Below are 17,463 nucleotides of genomic sequence, written 5' to 3'. Positions count from 1 at the left end.
AGTCGGTAGCTGAATCAGGTCAGTGCTAATCTAATATTTCCCCTCATCTGGGCAATAAAGGTCAATGCTCCTACCTAGACATCAGCCCCAGGACACCAACTGTACCACGCTGTGTGTGTGTCTGACTGTCTGTTTCTGTGTGCATTGCAGTGGTATACCAGAATTTACAGACAAATGCTTTTGAGTTTTTAAATATGATCCATGTTTTGAATTTTAATGCTTTCTGCAGGGAAACTCACCCAGTTATGTCAACATGTCAAAGTTCTGTTGCAACCATCACCAAATGTCATCCAACGAGAAAGTGTAGTTGCAGTTTTTGATTGACAGAGTTGATATTTTGTAATTTAAGTAGCACTTTTTCATCCGGAACATTTGTGAAATACACAGTTACATGTTGTTAAATACTGTATATATAATATATGTTATCATAACAAACCATTGAATCTAATAATAATAAATAAGCAGTGAAAAAAATGGCTTTTTTAATGTTTCGTATGGCCGTTTCATTTCCAAAAAGTAGAGCTGATACTCCCAGCGCTAGTGTTGCGCAATGCTTTGGATTGAAGAAAAGCACCATATGAAATCTTAAACCTGCTATATGAAAACCTTTGATGTTTTTCTTTCTGTTTCAGGGAAGAATTACAGATGCTGGTCGATGGAGCGTGAGAGAAAGACAACATCAAAACAACAGTATGTGTGTGTGCGCGTGCTCACCTGGTGTTGCTCTTGCTTGACTGACACTGGAAATCGATGGACTTGAGGGGTTACGGTGAGCGGTCCAGTTCAGTAAATGTTACTGACTACAGTACTTACCAGTAGACTGCAATTCATTCAGCAGGACGTGTTGTTGCTGGTACTGTTATAAACAAAACACTGAATGTCTGCTGAAATGTTTGTTCTTTCTTTGTTCAGATCGTCATCACGATTGACCAACAAAATGCTTAGTATCTCCTCTGACAAAATGTGGTTTTGTTTGTTTTTGTACAATTTGTCATCACAATTTGCAAACAAAACACTAGTTATTTGCTTTAAAGGGATAGTTCACTCAAAAATTAATATTTTGTCATTAATTACTCACCATCATGTCGTTCCAAAGCCGTAAAACCTTAGTTCATCATCAGAACACAAATTAAGATATTGTTGATGAAATCCCTGCACAGACAGCAACACAACTGACACGTTCAAGGCCCAGAAAGGTAGTAAGAACATTGTTAAAATAGTTCATGTGACATTAAAGGAGCAGTCCACTTCCAGAACAAAAATTTACAGATAATGTGCTCACCCCCTTGTCATAAAAGATGTTCATGTCTTTCTTCAGTCGTAAAGAAATTATGTTTTTTGAGGGAAACATTTCAGTATTTTTCTCCATATAATGGACTGATATGGTGCCCCGAGTTTGAACTTCCAAAATGCAGTTTAAATGCAGCTTCAAACAATCCCAAATGCGGTTGTAAACCCCAACCGAGGAAGAAGGGTCTTTTCTAGCGAAACGATCCGTTATCCGGGGGTGAGTACATTATCTGTCAATTTTTGTTCTGGAAATGGACTTTAATGGTTCAACCATAATGTTTTGAAGTGATGAGAATGCTTTTAATGACTTTATTAAACAATTTCAGTTTTGCATGTTCACTGGAGTCAGTTGGTTAATTTGTTCAATTTGCAAACAAACCCTAAACAGTATTTGTTTGTACTTCATCTAACTTAATACCACAAGGCACAAACAAACGCTGAATACCTTCTTTAACAATGTTTGTTTGTACTTGATTGCATCTCTCAGCACAACTAGCAAACAAACCCTAAGCATCTACTCTTTGCATAATTTGCAACAAAAAACTGCTTTAACAATGTTTAATTTGCACAAAAAAAGCCTAGATATCTGCTTTAACAATGTTTCTTTGTACTTTGTTCATTTACCGCAATTTGTAAACAAACCCTAAATGTCCACTGTAAGAATGATCGTACTTGATCCAATATGTCACCACAGGTTGCAAACAAAACACTAAATATTTTCTTTCTATAGTTTGCAACAAAACTCTGCTTTATAACAATGTTTGTTTTCACATTGTTGAATTTGACACCACAATTTACACAAAGCACAAGATACAGTTGAGGTCAAAAGTTTACACACACCTTGCAGAATCTGCAAAATGTTAATTATTTTACCAAAATAAGAGGGATCATACAAAATACATGTTATCTTTTTATTTAGTACTGACCTGACACTCTCTGATGCTCCAGAAGGAAACATGACGTAGTATGAGCCGGGGGGTGAAAACTTTTGGAATTTGAAGATCAGGGTAAATTTGTCTTCTGGGAAACATCTAAGTATCTTCTGTAGCTTCTAAAGGGCAGTGCTAAATGACAAAAATAAGAAAAATGGCAAAATAAGAAAAAGGTACACATCTTCATTCGGTTCAAACGTTTTCACCCCCGGCTCTTAATGTGTTTTTCCTTCTGGAGCATCAGTGAGTGTGTGAACCTTTTGTAATAGTTGCATAAGAGTCCCTGAGTTGTCCTCAGTGTGAAATGGGGGAAAAAAACAAAGAAACTGTGTTTTATGTGCTACTTGTTAATACTTAGAGTTCGTTTGCAAATTGCAGTAAGTGAACACTGTGCACTTGTCACCAAAAACAAACAAAATGCTAAGTATCTTTTTTACAATGTTTATTTGTACTGGACTTCTCACCACAACTTGCAAACAAAACTCTTAATATCCTCTGTAATGATGTTTGTTTGTACTTTGTTCCACTATTTGTTCGACACTAAATATCCAGTTAAACATTTTTTATCTTGTCACAGCAATTTGCAAACAAACTAAATAGCCATTTTTGTTCCACTTGTCAACCCAGTTCCCAAACAAAACGTTAAACACCCAATTTGTTTGTACATCGTTTGACATTGCATGTTTGGCTGAGGAAAAATAAATATCTGTTGACAATAGCCACAGTTTAGTTTCACAAAGGGACGCTTGTTGTACGTCCGCAATGTGTTGCATTGTTTGTAGATGCACTCGGGGGAATATACAGTCAATCTAATCTACATGTATTATCGTGTATGTGTTCAGAGGTGTTGTGTGGCGGCCTCATTCCCCTTTATCTGTCAGGGTTGGAAACACACAAGCCGTGCATAATGCGTGCTGATGGAGGCAGGTTAGGACCCCAGAAACGTGTGTGTGCGTGATGCATGTTGAGAGGGGAGGTTAAAGGGGTTGTGTCTGCATGTGTGTGTGTGTGTATTTTGACAGTAGCACTGCCATCAGCTGCATAGTGTGTCTGGGTTAGAGTTTCACCGTCTGAATTTCCCTCAGGTAAACAAGGCATGCCTCCCCTACCAAACACAAAGCATCAAACCCCTCACACAAACATAGAATATGATTTCTCTATGAGTTCTGCTTTTGGTACTATTCAGATTGTTAAGTACTTGCTTATTAACACAGCAGCCTTAGTACGTGAGCTATGTATTATTATAATCACATGGATTTTAAACAATGTTAAAGCGGATATGGTTACACTTTAAATCGTTATATATAATGCATTATAAAAGTAGTTTTAATGCATTAGTCCACTTCCCCTCTTGTACGATCTCATGAATAATTGTAACCACAATTATAAAACATTATAATACTTAGCTTAATGCATTACAACAGGAAAAACAAACTGTAAAATATTATAATGCATTTTAACTTTGGTTACAATTATGTATGAAAAGTTATAATGCATTACAGCCTACATTACATACATAAAGGCTTTAAGTAAATTGTAGTTTTTTTTCAACCTGTTCTGATGGCAGTTTGTACATATTTTACGAGGTGGCTAATTTGCACGACCTCACTTGTAAGATTTTTGCTAAATTGTACGTTATTTTAAGAGTTCACCTACCCGTCACTGGAGTCTAGACAAATCGTACATAATCGTACAAGTGAGGTCATACATATTCGTACGAATTAGCCACCACCTCGTAAAATATGTACGAATTAGTCATGACACAGCATTGTTTTTTTTATTGTTTATTGCAATAATTAATACATTAGCACAAACGAATGCTGTTAAGGCAGATATTTTGCGTCTAATTTGCAGATAGTGTTAAGAAGTTGAAAAAAGTCTAATAAACAAATGTTTTTGTTTCCAAGTTCTATTGGCAAGTCCAATAAAGTGCGAACAAAAAAAACTAATATCTTATTACAAAAATACATTTCTAACCAATAGTAAAAATGGATATTTGTGTTTTGCAGAATGAGGTGATGAATCAAACAAAACAAACTTTAGATCAGATATTTAACATGTTGTTAGCAAACTGAGCTAGCAAAACGAACCAAGTAAATTGCAGTGAGATGCTAAATGAAGTACAAACATTATCAAAATGGATATTTAGCACTAAGACCACAGTTTACAAAATACATATGTTGTTAAACGCATATATTTAGCGTTTTGTTTGCATATTATGATTATATTCTAAACAATGTATAAACATCAGTTTGCAAACAAAACGTTAAATATTTGTTCTAGGGATGTTTATTTCTATTTTTTAAATTGTGTTTAGAAGTCAAACAAAAATCAAACATCTGTTTAGTTTCTGTAACGTTTTAGTTTAGGGATAATTTTCACTATTAACTAGTTGCTTAAAGGGACACTTGACCCAAAAATTAAAATTACCACATGATTTACTCACCCTCAAGCCATCCTAGGTGTATACAGTAGTTAACATTTGAAGTGGATCAAAAAAGTTCACCTAAGATGTCCTAAGACAAGTATGAGTTTTGATGAAAGGTTTTGATCCACTTCAGATGTTGACTTCTATATAGCTATGTTTCCATCACACTGTTTTTATGCGCATTTTGAAGTATCACATCAGAAACGAGTGATGGAAACGCCACATTTCAAATAAAAATCCCTTAATTTGCAAAAAGGTTTGTATGTTCCCTTGAGGTGGTTTTTGACTTTTGCGAATAAGGGATAATGCAAATAATGGGGGATGGAAAGGCATTTGCCAAATAAATTCATCCATGCGCATCAAGTCATGTGACTTTGCACTATGTGACGGCAAAATCTAACCAGTGGACCGATCTCGTTCCACAGCATCTGAAATGTTGTTATGGTCATTCTGAAATGACTGAGCAAAGTCTGACGTCAAAGTATTTTTGTATAATTACCTCCCAGAACTGCCTTACACGACGGTGTTCCCAAACAGCAGACATCCACCTCCGAAAGAAATGTTCACATTTATTGTGTTTCATCTGCTCGCTCTGAGGCACAGGTAATTTACTGTATATTAAAAATACTAGATTTAGTGGCTTCTCCTACTTTTCTAAGTAATATATAGTGTCAGTTTATCAGAAAGTAATTATTTTGTTCTCTTTGACTAGTTGGATGGATATGGATGCTTATTCTCAAATGTTTTATGCAATATTCCAATTTTTGTGAGTAAGTTAAATTCGCAAATTTGGATGGAAACCCGGCTTATTACTTTCTTCTTTCAGACTAATACAATCAGAGTTATATTAAAAAATATCCTGGCTCTTCCAAGCTTTATTTTTATTTATTTATTTATTTTTGGGCTTTTTTGTGACTTTAATGGACAGGACAGTAGAGAGATGACAGGAAACTACTGAGCGGAGAGAGGGGAGTGGGATCAGCAAAGGACCTCGAGCACAGTTGTGCTATATGTCAACGCACTAACCACAAGGCTATTGGCGCCAACTCTTTCAAGCTTTATAATGGCAGTGAATGGCTGCTAAGATTTTGAAGTCCAATAAAATGTGTCCATCCATCATAAAAAGTACTCCACACGGCTCCAGGGGGTTAATAAAGGCCTTCTGAAGCTAATTGATGTGTTTGTGTAAGAAAAATATACCTATTTAAAACTATAAATTGTAATCTCTAGCTAACTGACGTACACGCGTTCACGAGAGAGTGACGTTCCAGCGGATGACGTAGGATGAAGGACGAAGTAGAACATGGAAGTGGAGAGGAATGAGGAAAACAAAACACCGGTCAGGAAATGAAAGTAGAAAACAAGGATTTTGATGACTGATTTTCCTTTGCTGTAAACAAAAATTGGTTCTCGCGAGACTAGCTTATTATATGCCTGTGTCCTACATCATCTACAGGAACGTGTATTTAAAGTTTTTAATATGGATATTTTCTAACAAAAATGCATCGATTTGCTTCAAAAGGCCTTTATTAAAGAATAAGTCCATTTCCAAAACAAAGATTCACATATAATGTACTCACCCCCTTGTCATCCAAGATGTTCATGTCTTTCTTTCTTCAGTCGTAAAGAAATTATGTTTTTTGAGGAAAACATTTCAGAATTTTTCTCCATATAATGGACTGATATGGTGCCCAGAGTTTGAACTTCTAAAATGCAGTTTAAACGCGGCTTCAAACGATCCCAAATGCGAGAGGAAGAAGGGTCTTATCTAGCGAATAAATAATAAAAATAATACAATTTATATACTTTTTAATGTCAAACGCTCATCAAGAACCAATTTTTGTTTACAGCAAAGGAAAATCAGTCATCAAAATCCTACGATATTTTTCTTTACAAATCCTCGTTTTGTACTTTAACTTCCTGACCGGTGTTTTGTTTTGCTCATTCCTCTCCACTTCCGTGTTCTACTTCATCCTTCATCCTACGTCATCCGCTGGAATGTCATTCTCTCGTGAACGCGTGTATGTCAGTTAGCACAAGCTAGAGATTACAATTTATAGTTTTAAATAGGTATATTTTTCTCACACAAACACATAAATTAGCTTCAGAATGTCTTTGTTAACCCCCTGGAGCTGTGTGGAGTACTTTTTATGATGGATGGACACATTTTATTGGACTTTAAAATCAACAGCCATTCACTGTCATTATAAAGCTTGGAAGAGTTGGCACCAATAGCCTTGTGGTTAGTGCACAGACATATAGCACAACTGTGCTCGTGGCGACCTGAATACGAATCCCATCTTGAGGTCCTTTGCTGATCCAGCTCGCCTCTCTCCGCTCAGTAATTTCCTGTCATCTCTTTACTGTTCTGTCCATTAAAGTCACAAAAAAACCCCAAAAATATAACATAAATAAATAAATAAAAATAAAGCTTGGAAGAGCCAGGATATTTTTTAATATAACTCCAATGGTATTTGTCTGAAAGAAGAAAGTAATAAGCCGGGTTTCCATCCAAAGTTGCGAATTTAACCTATTCACAAAAATTGGAATATTGCATAAAACATTTGCAAATAAGCATCCATATCCATCCAACTAGTCAAAGAGAACAAAATAATCACTTTCTGATAAACTGACACTATATATTACTAAGAAAAGTAGGAGAAGCCACTAAATATAGTCATTTTCATATATAATAAATCACTTGCACCTCAGAGCGAGTAGATACAACACAATAAATGTGAACATTTCTTAATATCAGTCCATTATATGAAGAAAAATGCTGAAATGTTTTCCTCAAAAAACATAATTTCTTTACAGCTGATGAAAGAAAGACATGAACATCTTGGATGACAAAGGATGAATACATTATATGTGAATCTTTGTTTTGGAAGTGGACTTCTCCTTTAACCCCCCCAGAGCCATATGGAGCACGTTTTATGATAGATGGATGCACTTTATTGGTCTTCAAAATCTCAACACCTATTCGCTGCCATTATAAAGCTTGGAAGAGCCAGGACATTTTTTTATATAACTCTGATTGTATTCATTTGAATACACCTACAAAAGGTGAGTAAATCATGATGCAGGTTTCATTTTTGGGTGAACTGTCACTTTAAGCAACTAGTTAATAGTGAGAATTGCTTTATTCGAGCCAACCAAAATTGTTAAAGTCAATATTTTGTGTATCATAGTGGCGAACGAAGTACAAACAAGTGTACTGAATGTGGGTTAATTTATGTCAAAAATGTGCAGCATTCCTAGATGTCTACTAGTAGCATTTGAGTCAATAATAGTTTATTTCTGTTTTCTCTTGTTCTGGCTAACCTTGTAAACGTCCATCTGTGAAAAACAATTTATTCTCTGCAGTCTAGCTCTCTTTCTGTGCTGGTGTGACATAAAGTGACAGAATGCTTTAGTGTGACAATGATTTCAGCCTTACAAAATGTCACCGTTCTGCTCTCTTTCCCTCAACACATCTCTACGTGTGTGTGTGTGTGTGTGGAAAGCGAAAGGTAGAGATTTGGCTGGCGGCAATTCTTCCACACACAGATGTACACACACAAACCTGCCAGCACATAGAAAAACTTGTGATTAGAGCAGAAAGCAGGTGACAGCGGAATAATGCATTGTATGCGTTGCATAAATTTTCATTTTTTAATTTTCTGTTCCTTTCACGTTTTCATTCTGAATGAGTTTTTCCCAGATTGGACTGAGTTAACAACAATATTTCAACACTCTCAGAATGAGGGCAGTGAATCAGTCATAATTACATGCAAACTATTTCTTTTCAAAGTTCTCTCACACTTCCCCACCTCCTCTCATGCTATATATCTCTTCTGTTCCTGGCTGTTAAGAGTATTCAAATTAAATACTCGTTTCTTTTCTTCCAAAATCAAAGCAGGGGGAAGAACAAAACCCAGCACACACAGATCAGAGGGCTGTGTTCCCCGGGACAGAGAGGGGTCTTCTGGGTACCGGCTGAACTGACAACCCCTGGAGCAGCTATGCTGCGCTCTGCACAAATTGAACTGACAGCAGTTTTTTTTTTCCACAGAAAGTATAAAGTCCTGACTAGCATAGAATTGTGTTATGTGGAGCTATTTGCCTAGGCTGTTTATACTGAGAAAAACACTCTTTTATTGTGTTTTCAATGGTGTTTACTCATACTAAAATAGTAGATGCACTACTATTCAGTGGCGAAGTGACGCTGCTTCTAAATCTACAGCATGAAACAGAGAGCGTATAGTTAGTTTCATAGATAGATAGTGTAGTTTCATTCTTGAATGAACAACTACAACAACTGGATTTTTATTGAATCCAAAAAAAAGTAGCGTGACCATTATATTCCAATTCCAAATTAATACATCTTTTGAGCCAGTTTTGTAAATCAGAAATATACAGTGCAACCAGTATAGTCTAGATTCTGAATTAAATGACTCTTATGAGTTGGCTCTTTTTAGCGAATCACATACTCATAAAACAACCAGTTTGTTTTTCGAATGAATAACTCTTATGAACTAGCTCTTTTTAGAACAAATGACTCTTATGAATCAGTTATTTTTGATGAATCAAACACACATAGCATGACCAGTACAATTCAATTTTGAACTAATCTGTCTTTTGGGTAATTTTTGTAAATCAAAAATAAACAGTGTGATCAGGGTAGACCAGATCCCGAACGAAATAAATCTTATGAGTTGTCTCTTTAGTGAATCACGTAGCACAACCAGTGTAGTTGACATAAAGCACAATCAATGTAGTTCAATTCTGAATGAATGTGTCTTTTGAGCCAATATTGCAAATCAAAAATAAACAGCATGACCAGTGTACCCAAACCCAAACAAAATAACTCTTATGAGTCAACTCTTTAGTGAATCACATAGCACAACCAGTGTAGTTTGATTCCCAAACAACGCATTGTAGTCTGGATCCCTAAATGACTCTTATGAGTCAACTCTTTAGTGAATCACATAACACTACCAGTGTAGTTTGATTCCCAAAAGAATCACTCTCATAAATCAGTTATTTTTAATGAATCAAAAAGATGGAGCGCAGCTAGTGTAGTCCAATTCATGAACAAATGACTTGTGTGAATTGGTTCTTTTTTAATGAATCAAAAAAAAACATAAAGCGCAATCAGTGTAGTTCAATTCTGAATTAATTTGTCTTTTGAGCCAATATTGCAAATCAAAAATAAACAGCATGACCAGTGTACCCGAACCCGATCCCGAACAAAATGACTCTTATGAGTCAACTCTTTAGTGTATCACATTGCACAACCAGTGTAGTTTAATTCCCGAACAAAGCACTGTAGTCTGGATCCCTAACAAAATGACTCTTATGAGTCGTCTCTTTAGTGAATCACGTAGCACTACCAGTGTAGTTTGATTCCTAAGCAAGGCATTGTAGTCTGGATCCCTAGCAAAATGACTCTTATGAGTCGTCTCTTTAGTGAATCACGTAGCACTACCAGTGTAGTTTGATTCCCAAACAAGGCATTGTAGTCTGGATCCCTAGCAAAATGACTCTTATGAGTCGTCTCTTTAGTGAATCACATAGCACTACCAGTGTAGTTTAATTCCCAAAAGAATCACTCTCATGAATCGGTTCTTTTTAATAAATCAAAAAGAGGAGCGCAGCTAGTGTAGTCCAACTCATGAACAAATGACTTGTGTGAATTGGTTCTTTTTTAATGAATCAAAAACATAAAGCGCAATCAGTGTAGTTCAATTCTGAATTAATTTGTCTTCTGAGCCAATATTGCAAATCAAAAATAAACAGCATGACCAGTGTACCCGAACCTGATCCCGAACAAAATAACTCTTAGGAGTCTCATGAATCAAACAAAAATAACTGGTTCTTTTTAGCGACGCAGCAGTCTGACTCTCGAATGAATAACTCTTATGAAATGGTTTATTTTAATGAATCAAACACACATGCACGACCAGTGTAATTCATTTTTGAACAAATCCACCTTTTGAATTTTGTAAATTAGAAATGAACAGAAATAAATCAGAAATAAACAGTGCAACCAGTGTAGATCAGATCCTGAAAGCCTCGATCCTTGATTCTTTCTAATGAATCAAAAACATTTAGCACGACCAGTGTTTGTTACCATTTTGTATATCAAAGTCTGTACACTGTAAAAATAAACATTTTTAATTAGTCACTCACTTTTCATGACATTATGTCATTAAAAATGCACATTACGAGTTCTGTCATTTTGAATTTTGCCATTGTTACAAAAATTTAAATATTTAAAATGAGAAAAAAAAATGTATATATATATATATATATATAAAAGACTGTTTTGAAAGAATTGTTAATTTGTTAAAAATATATTCAAAAATTATTTGCATTTTTTTTTTTTTTTTTGTAACTGGAATAACTAAATTCCTTGCAAATCCATGCAATGCTTTAGGCAGAATAACTTAAGAGTTCAATCCAAAAATGCTGTCTTTTAAGCCAGTGTGTCATCAGATAATTTATTAATCTTTGAAAGAAGAATGTCAAACTTGAACTCCAAGAACTCATGGCATTCAGTCGCCTGGCTCAGACAGGCAGCTGCATATTTCCGTCCAGAGGTGACCAGATCGCAAAACGTAAACTTTCGTCAGCTGCGAACCTTCAACCGGCTCTTCGCACATCACACAAACACCTATTAAATCTCCTCGAGAGCGCAAGAGTCTCTTGTCAAGGGTTAAACGAGTCAGGGTGTGGAAAGAGAGTGTGGAATGTGGCTCTTTTTCTTTTCATCCTTTCATCAGCGAAGCACATGTTGCTGAAGGGAGAGATTATAGTAAAGACTCGTTTCCTGTCAGTCAGCTTTGGTTCAAAGACCCGCTGCGGTTACGCTTTTATTTGCATGGGGCGAATAGGAATTAGAATTGCACCGTTTACCTGTAATGACATGGAAAGTTGGTTTTTCAGCCTTGTGAAACCAACATCAGGCTCGTCCCGAACGTTCTCCAGGAGGAAAGAGAGTTTTTACGGCGACAGATGCAGTCGGTTCTCTCAGCGAGCGACCATCGCGCTCCTCTGAGGCCTGCAAAATCAAATCAGGCGAGTTAATGAGGCTCCAACAGCCCCCTACCATCTCTCCTGAGAGAAAAAGAGAGGGAGGACGAGAAATGAAACAGCCCCGGAAAAGTGCTGATTCTTGGCACTGGGGCTCTCTGAGCTTGACAGCGCAGCAATAAAAGGCCCAGATCTGACTCATACGTTTCTGCTACGGACCAGAAATACGGGGAGTTTGAAGTCCAAACTATTAGTGAGCTCAATACATACTCTGGTCTGGAAATGGACAGGTTAAATGGCCATTTTACTACCGTAATGTGACTTTTTGTGCATAAAACTGGAGAATTGTGGTGGAGAATGTGGGCATTTTAATGTTATCCATATGGTCTGGAAATGGAAGTGCTAAATGCTCATTTTATTACTGTTATTTGACATATTTTTGCATAAAATTGGATAATTGTGGTGGAGAACGCAAGCATTTTAGTGCTATCCATCAAGCCCTGATTTGTTTTGATTATGTGGGAAAGCCGTCTGTTATCTCCTACTCCTATTTTCGGCACAAATGCACAGTGGAGCAGCTAAATCCATTATTTGTTTTACATTCTGCGTGTCCTACAGCTTAAAAATGTCCTTCGGACTCCAGTTTCTGGCTTGATGAAAAGAAGATATAATCATATACAGTTTAATATCTGCCGCAGACAAATGCCAAGTAATTAAGATTCTGAACACGATTCAGATTTGAACTAGCGCCGCTCCCATGTCGCATTTTCTGAGACTCGAGCACAGCAGGCGACGGCTCTGAATTAGGATTCTTCTACACACTCCTGTTTATATCGCCCGTGTTTTGAGCTCTGAAATATCTGGCCTTGGTAATCATCTTTTGTAATAATTTGTTGCTTTTTTTTTTTCTCAAAAAATTAGAAATAAATAATAATATTAATAAAAAGTAGCCCATGGATGATAGAAGTTGGCATTCCAGATTTATTTGGGAGAATCAGTTTGTTCATTTTACCAAACTATTAATTGAAACATTGGGCTCAAAAATATTCCTCAGGTCTTTCTATGAGGGGAAAAACACTTAAAACATCTTAGCAACCACATAACCCACCTAAAACCACTTAAAACCACATAACACACCTAAAACCATTTAAAACACCTTAGCAAACACATAACACTCCCAAAACCACTTAAAACCACGTAACGCACCTAAAACCACTTAAAACCACATAACCCACCTAAAACCACTTAAAACCACACAACACACCTAAAACCATTTAAAACACCTTAGCAAACACATAACACTCCTAAAACCACTTAAAACCACATAAGGCACCTAAAACCACATAACCCACGTAAAACCACTTAAAACCACATAACACACCTAAAACAATTTAAAACACCTTAGCAAACACATAACACTCCTAAAACCACTTAAAACCACATAACGCACTTAAAACAACTTAAAACCACATAACACACCTAAAACCACTTAAAACCACATAACCCACCTAAAACCACTTAAAACCACACAACACACCTAAAACCATTTAAAACACCATAGCAAACACATAACACTCCTAAAACCACTTAAAACCACATAACGCACCTAAAACCACATAACCCCCCTAAAACCACTTAAAACCACATAACACACCTACAACCATTTAAAACACCTTAGCAAACACATAACACTCCTAAAACCACTTAAAACCACATAACGCACCTAAAACAACTTAAAACACCTTAGCAACTACAGAATGCAGTTAAAACCACTTAAAACACCTTAGAAACTACCGAACGCACATAAAACCGCTTAAACACCTAAGCAACTACAGAACACACCTAAAACCACATGAAACACCTTAGAAACTACAGAGCGCATGTAAAACCACTTGAAACACCTTAGCAACAACATAACGCACCTAAAACCACATAACACACCGAAAACCATTTAAAACAACATAACGCACCTACAATCACTTACAAAAACACCTTAGCAACTACAGAATGTAGCTAAATATAGAACATGCCTAAAACCACAAAAAATACCTTAGAAACTACAGAACGCACCTAAAACCACTTAAAACACCTTAGCAACAACATAACGCACCTAAAACCACATAACACACCAAAAACCATTTAAAACACCTTAGCAAACACATAACACTCCTAAAACTACATAACGCTCCTAAAACTAATTACAACACCTTAGCAATTTCAGAACGCACCTAAAACAACTTAATATATCTTAGCAACGACAGAACACTGTTAAAACCGCTTAAAACACCTTAGAAACTACAGAATGAACCTAAAATCACTTAAGAAAACACCTTAGCAACTACAGTACGCACCTAAAACCAACTAAAACACCTTAGCAATTACAGAACGCACATAAAACTACTTAAGACACCTTAGCAACTACAGAATGTACATAATACCACTTAAAACAGTTTAAAACACCTTAGCAACTAACACACCTAAAACCACTAAACAACCTTAGCAACTACAGAATGTACATAAAACCACTTAAAACACCTTAGCAACTAGAGAACGCACCTAAAACCACTTTAAACACCTTAGCAACTATATAACACACTTAAAACCATTAAAAACACCTTAGCAACTACAGAGGGCACCTAAAACCAACTAAAACACCTTAAAACACCTTAGCAATTACAGAACACATCTGAAACTTAGAACTTAGAACATCTTAGCAACTACAGAATGCACATAAAACCACTTAAAACAGCTTAAAACACCTTAGCAACTACAGAACACACCAAAAACCAACTAAAACACCTTAGCAATTACAGAACGCACCTAAAACCACTTAAAACAACTTAAAACACTTTAGCAACTAGAGAACGCACCTTAAACCACTAAAAAACCTTAGCAACTACAGAACGCACCTAAAACTGCTTAAAAACAGCTTTGCAACTATAGAAAGCGCCTAAAACCACTTAAAACAGCTTAAAACACCTTAGCAACTATACAACACACTTAAAACATCTTGGCAACTACAGAACACACATAAAACCACTTAAAACAGCTTAAAACACCTAAGCAACTATATAACACACTTAAAACCAGTTAACTACAGCAGCAGCTAAAGAACTTATCTAAAACCACTCAAGACACCCTAGCAACCACATAACACCTAAAATCGTTTGAATGCCTTAGCAACATAGCAACACAACCGAAACCACTTGAAACAACTTAGCAACCATATAATACCCCTAAAACCACTTAAAACACCTTAGCAACTACAGAGGGCACCTAAAACCAACTAAAACACCTTAAAACACCTTAGCAATTACAGAACACATCTAAAACTTAGAACTTAGAACATCTTAGCAACTACAGAACGCACCTAAAACCACTTAAAACACCTTAGCAACTACAGAATGCACATAAAACTACTTAAAACAGCTTAAAACACTTTAGCAACTAGAGAACGCACCTTAAACAACTAAAAAACCTTAGCAACTACAGAACGCACCTAAAACTGCTTAAAAACAGCTTTGCAACTACACTGTGTGCAGAATTATTAGGCATGTTGATATTCTGGTCATATTTTTTTTCCAAACACATTTTACCAATTCCAAACCACATCAGTCTTAGTAACTACTGTTAATTTTGTATTTAATCATTTATATGTGATGTATAATTGTCCGTGAAGGCTGGAAGTGAAAAACTCCTTATATTCAGGTGTGCAGGATTATTAGGCATGTTTTCGTTTACAGCTAAAATGAGCCAAAAAAGATATTTAACCCAGACTGAAAAGTCCAAATTATTAAATGCCCATAAGAATGCAATACTAATGCATTACAAGAATTTGCAAAGTTAAGGCTTGACCATTGGACAGTGAAATGCTTGTTGAGTCTGCATGGTCAGAAAAAACAGGTGGAGAAGAAAAGATGCATGTTAACTGCAAAAGAATTAGGAATTACGGTGAAGAATTAGGTGTGACACCATCAGGAACCGTTTAGTCTCCAGCGCCACCATTTTCCAGAACTGCAACCTACCTGGAGTCTTCAGAAGTGCAATGTGTCAGGTTCTCAGAGACTTTGCTTGGTAAAAAATCCTAAAAAATGCCCCTGACTTAATAAGAATAACAAGCTGACGTGTTGTGAAATACATGAAGACAGTTTTTTTATATGCTTTAGAGACAGATAAGTTGAGAGTGACTCTTGAAGGACAAGCATCACATCCTCTTGTGCCTCTGATTCAAGAATTTATCTTCCAAAATCTGGCAGTAAGTTTTGGGAGTTCATGTTTAGTCTCTTATCCTGAAAAGTCTGACGCAGAGATGGACTAAAATGAACTCCCAAAACTTACTGCCAGATTTTAGAAGATAAATTCTTGAATCAGAGGTACAAGAGGATGTGATGCTTGTCCTTCAAGAGTCACTCTCAACTTATCTGTCTCTAAAGCATATAAAAAAACTGTCTTCATGTATTTCACAAGACGTCAGCTTGTTATTCTTATTAAGTCAGGGGCATTTTTTAGGATTTTTTACCAAGCAAAGTCTCTGAGAACCTGACACATTGTACTTCTGAAGACTCCAGGTAGGTTGCAGTTCTGGAAAATGGTGGCGCTGGAGAACTGGAAACGGTTCCTGATGGTGTCACACCTAATTCTTCACCTTAATTCCTAATTCTTTTGCAGTTAACATGCATCTTTTCTTCTCCACCTGTTTTTTCTGACCATGCAGACTCAACAAGCATTTCACTGTCCAATGGTCAAGCCTTAACTTTGCAAATTCTTGTAATGCATTAGTATTGCATTCTTCTCATGGGCATTTAATAATTTGGACTTTTCAGTCTGGGTTAAATATCTTTTTTGGCTCATTTTAGCTGTAAACGAAAACATGCCTAATAATTCTGCACACCTGAATATAAGGAGTTTTTCACTTCCAGCCTTCACGGACAATTATACATCACATATAAATGATTAAACACAAAATTAACAGTAGTTATTAAGACTGATGTGGTTTGGAATTGGTAAAATGTGTTTGGAAAAAAAATATGACCAGAATATCAACATGCCTAATAATTCTGCACACAGTGTATAGAAAGCGCCTAAAACCACTTAAAACACCTTAGCAACTATACAACACACTTAAAACTACTTAAAACACCTTAGCAACTACAGAAAGCACATAAAACCACTTAAAACAGCTTAAAACACCTAAGCAACTATATAACACACTTAAAACCAGTTAACTACAGCAGCAGCTAAAGAACTTATCTAAAACCACTCAAAACACCCTAGCAACCACATAACACCTAAAATCGTTTGAATGCCTTAGCAACATAGCAACACAACCGAAACCACTTGAAACAACTTAGCAACCATATAATACCCCTAAAACCACTTAAAATACCTTAGCAACCACATAGCAACACACCTAAAATCGTTTGAATGCCTTAGAAACCACATATCAACCCAACCGAAACCACTCAAAACACCTTAGCAAGAAACTGAAACAACTGAAACCACATTTTCTGTAGAATACTTAACGACCAAAACCAAAAACTATTTTAATTATTATTAGAAATGATAATTTATTCATACAAATGTAGATAACGGACTGTTTACCCTTTCGTCGTTTCTTCCTCATGAATTGTATGCCCAAATAAAGTACACACAAGTAGTTTGACTGGATCTCTACAAAAATTAAAAACTCTTCAAAACATCTTGTTTGCCAACTGTAAATATTATTTCCTCGTAAATGTGTTTTCAAATTAAACGCTTCTTAATCTCTCAGCTCGTTTGAAGTTTCTAGCCAATGTA

General features: G+C 36.1%; 1 long non-coding RNA gene across 1 annotated transcript; it reads right to left on the bottom strand.

Annotated features, from left to right (window-relative positions):
- Positions 1 to 1,001: 1,001 nt before the first annotated feature.
- LOC127153161 (uncharacterized) lies at positions 1,002 to 17,458 on the bottom strand. Its single transcript, XR_007825200.1, has 4 exons — positions 17,269 to 17,458; positions 11,551 to 11,695; positions 2,217 to 2,354; positions 1,002 to 1,152 (listed from the first exon to the last, which is right to left on the bottom strand). It is a non-coding gene; the product is annotated as an uncharacterized LOC127153161 (long non-coding RNA).
- Between the last annotated feature and the right edge of the window lie 5 nt (positions 17,459 to 17,463).

This window comes from Labeo rohita, chromosome 22 (genome assembly GCF_022985175.1).
Source record: "Labeo rohita strain BAU-BD-2019 chromosome 22, IGBB_LRoh.1.0, whole genome shotgun sequence".
NCBI classification, from domain to species: Eukaryota; Metazoa; Chordata; class Actinopteri; order Cypriniformes; family Cyprinidae; genus Labeo; species Labeo rohita.
Note: the sequence above shows the minus strand (reverse complement) of the source record. Positions and strands in the feature narration are given on the sequence as shown.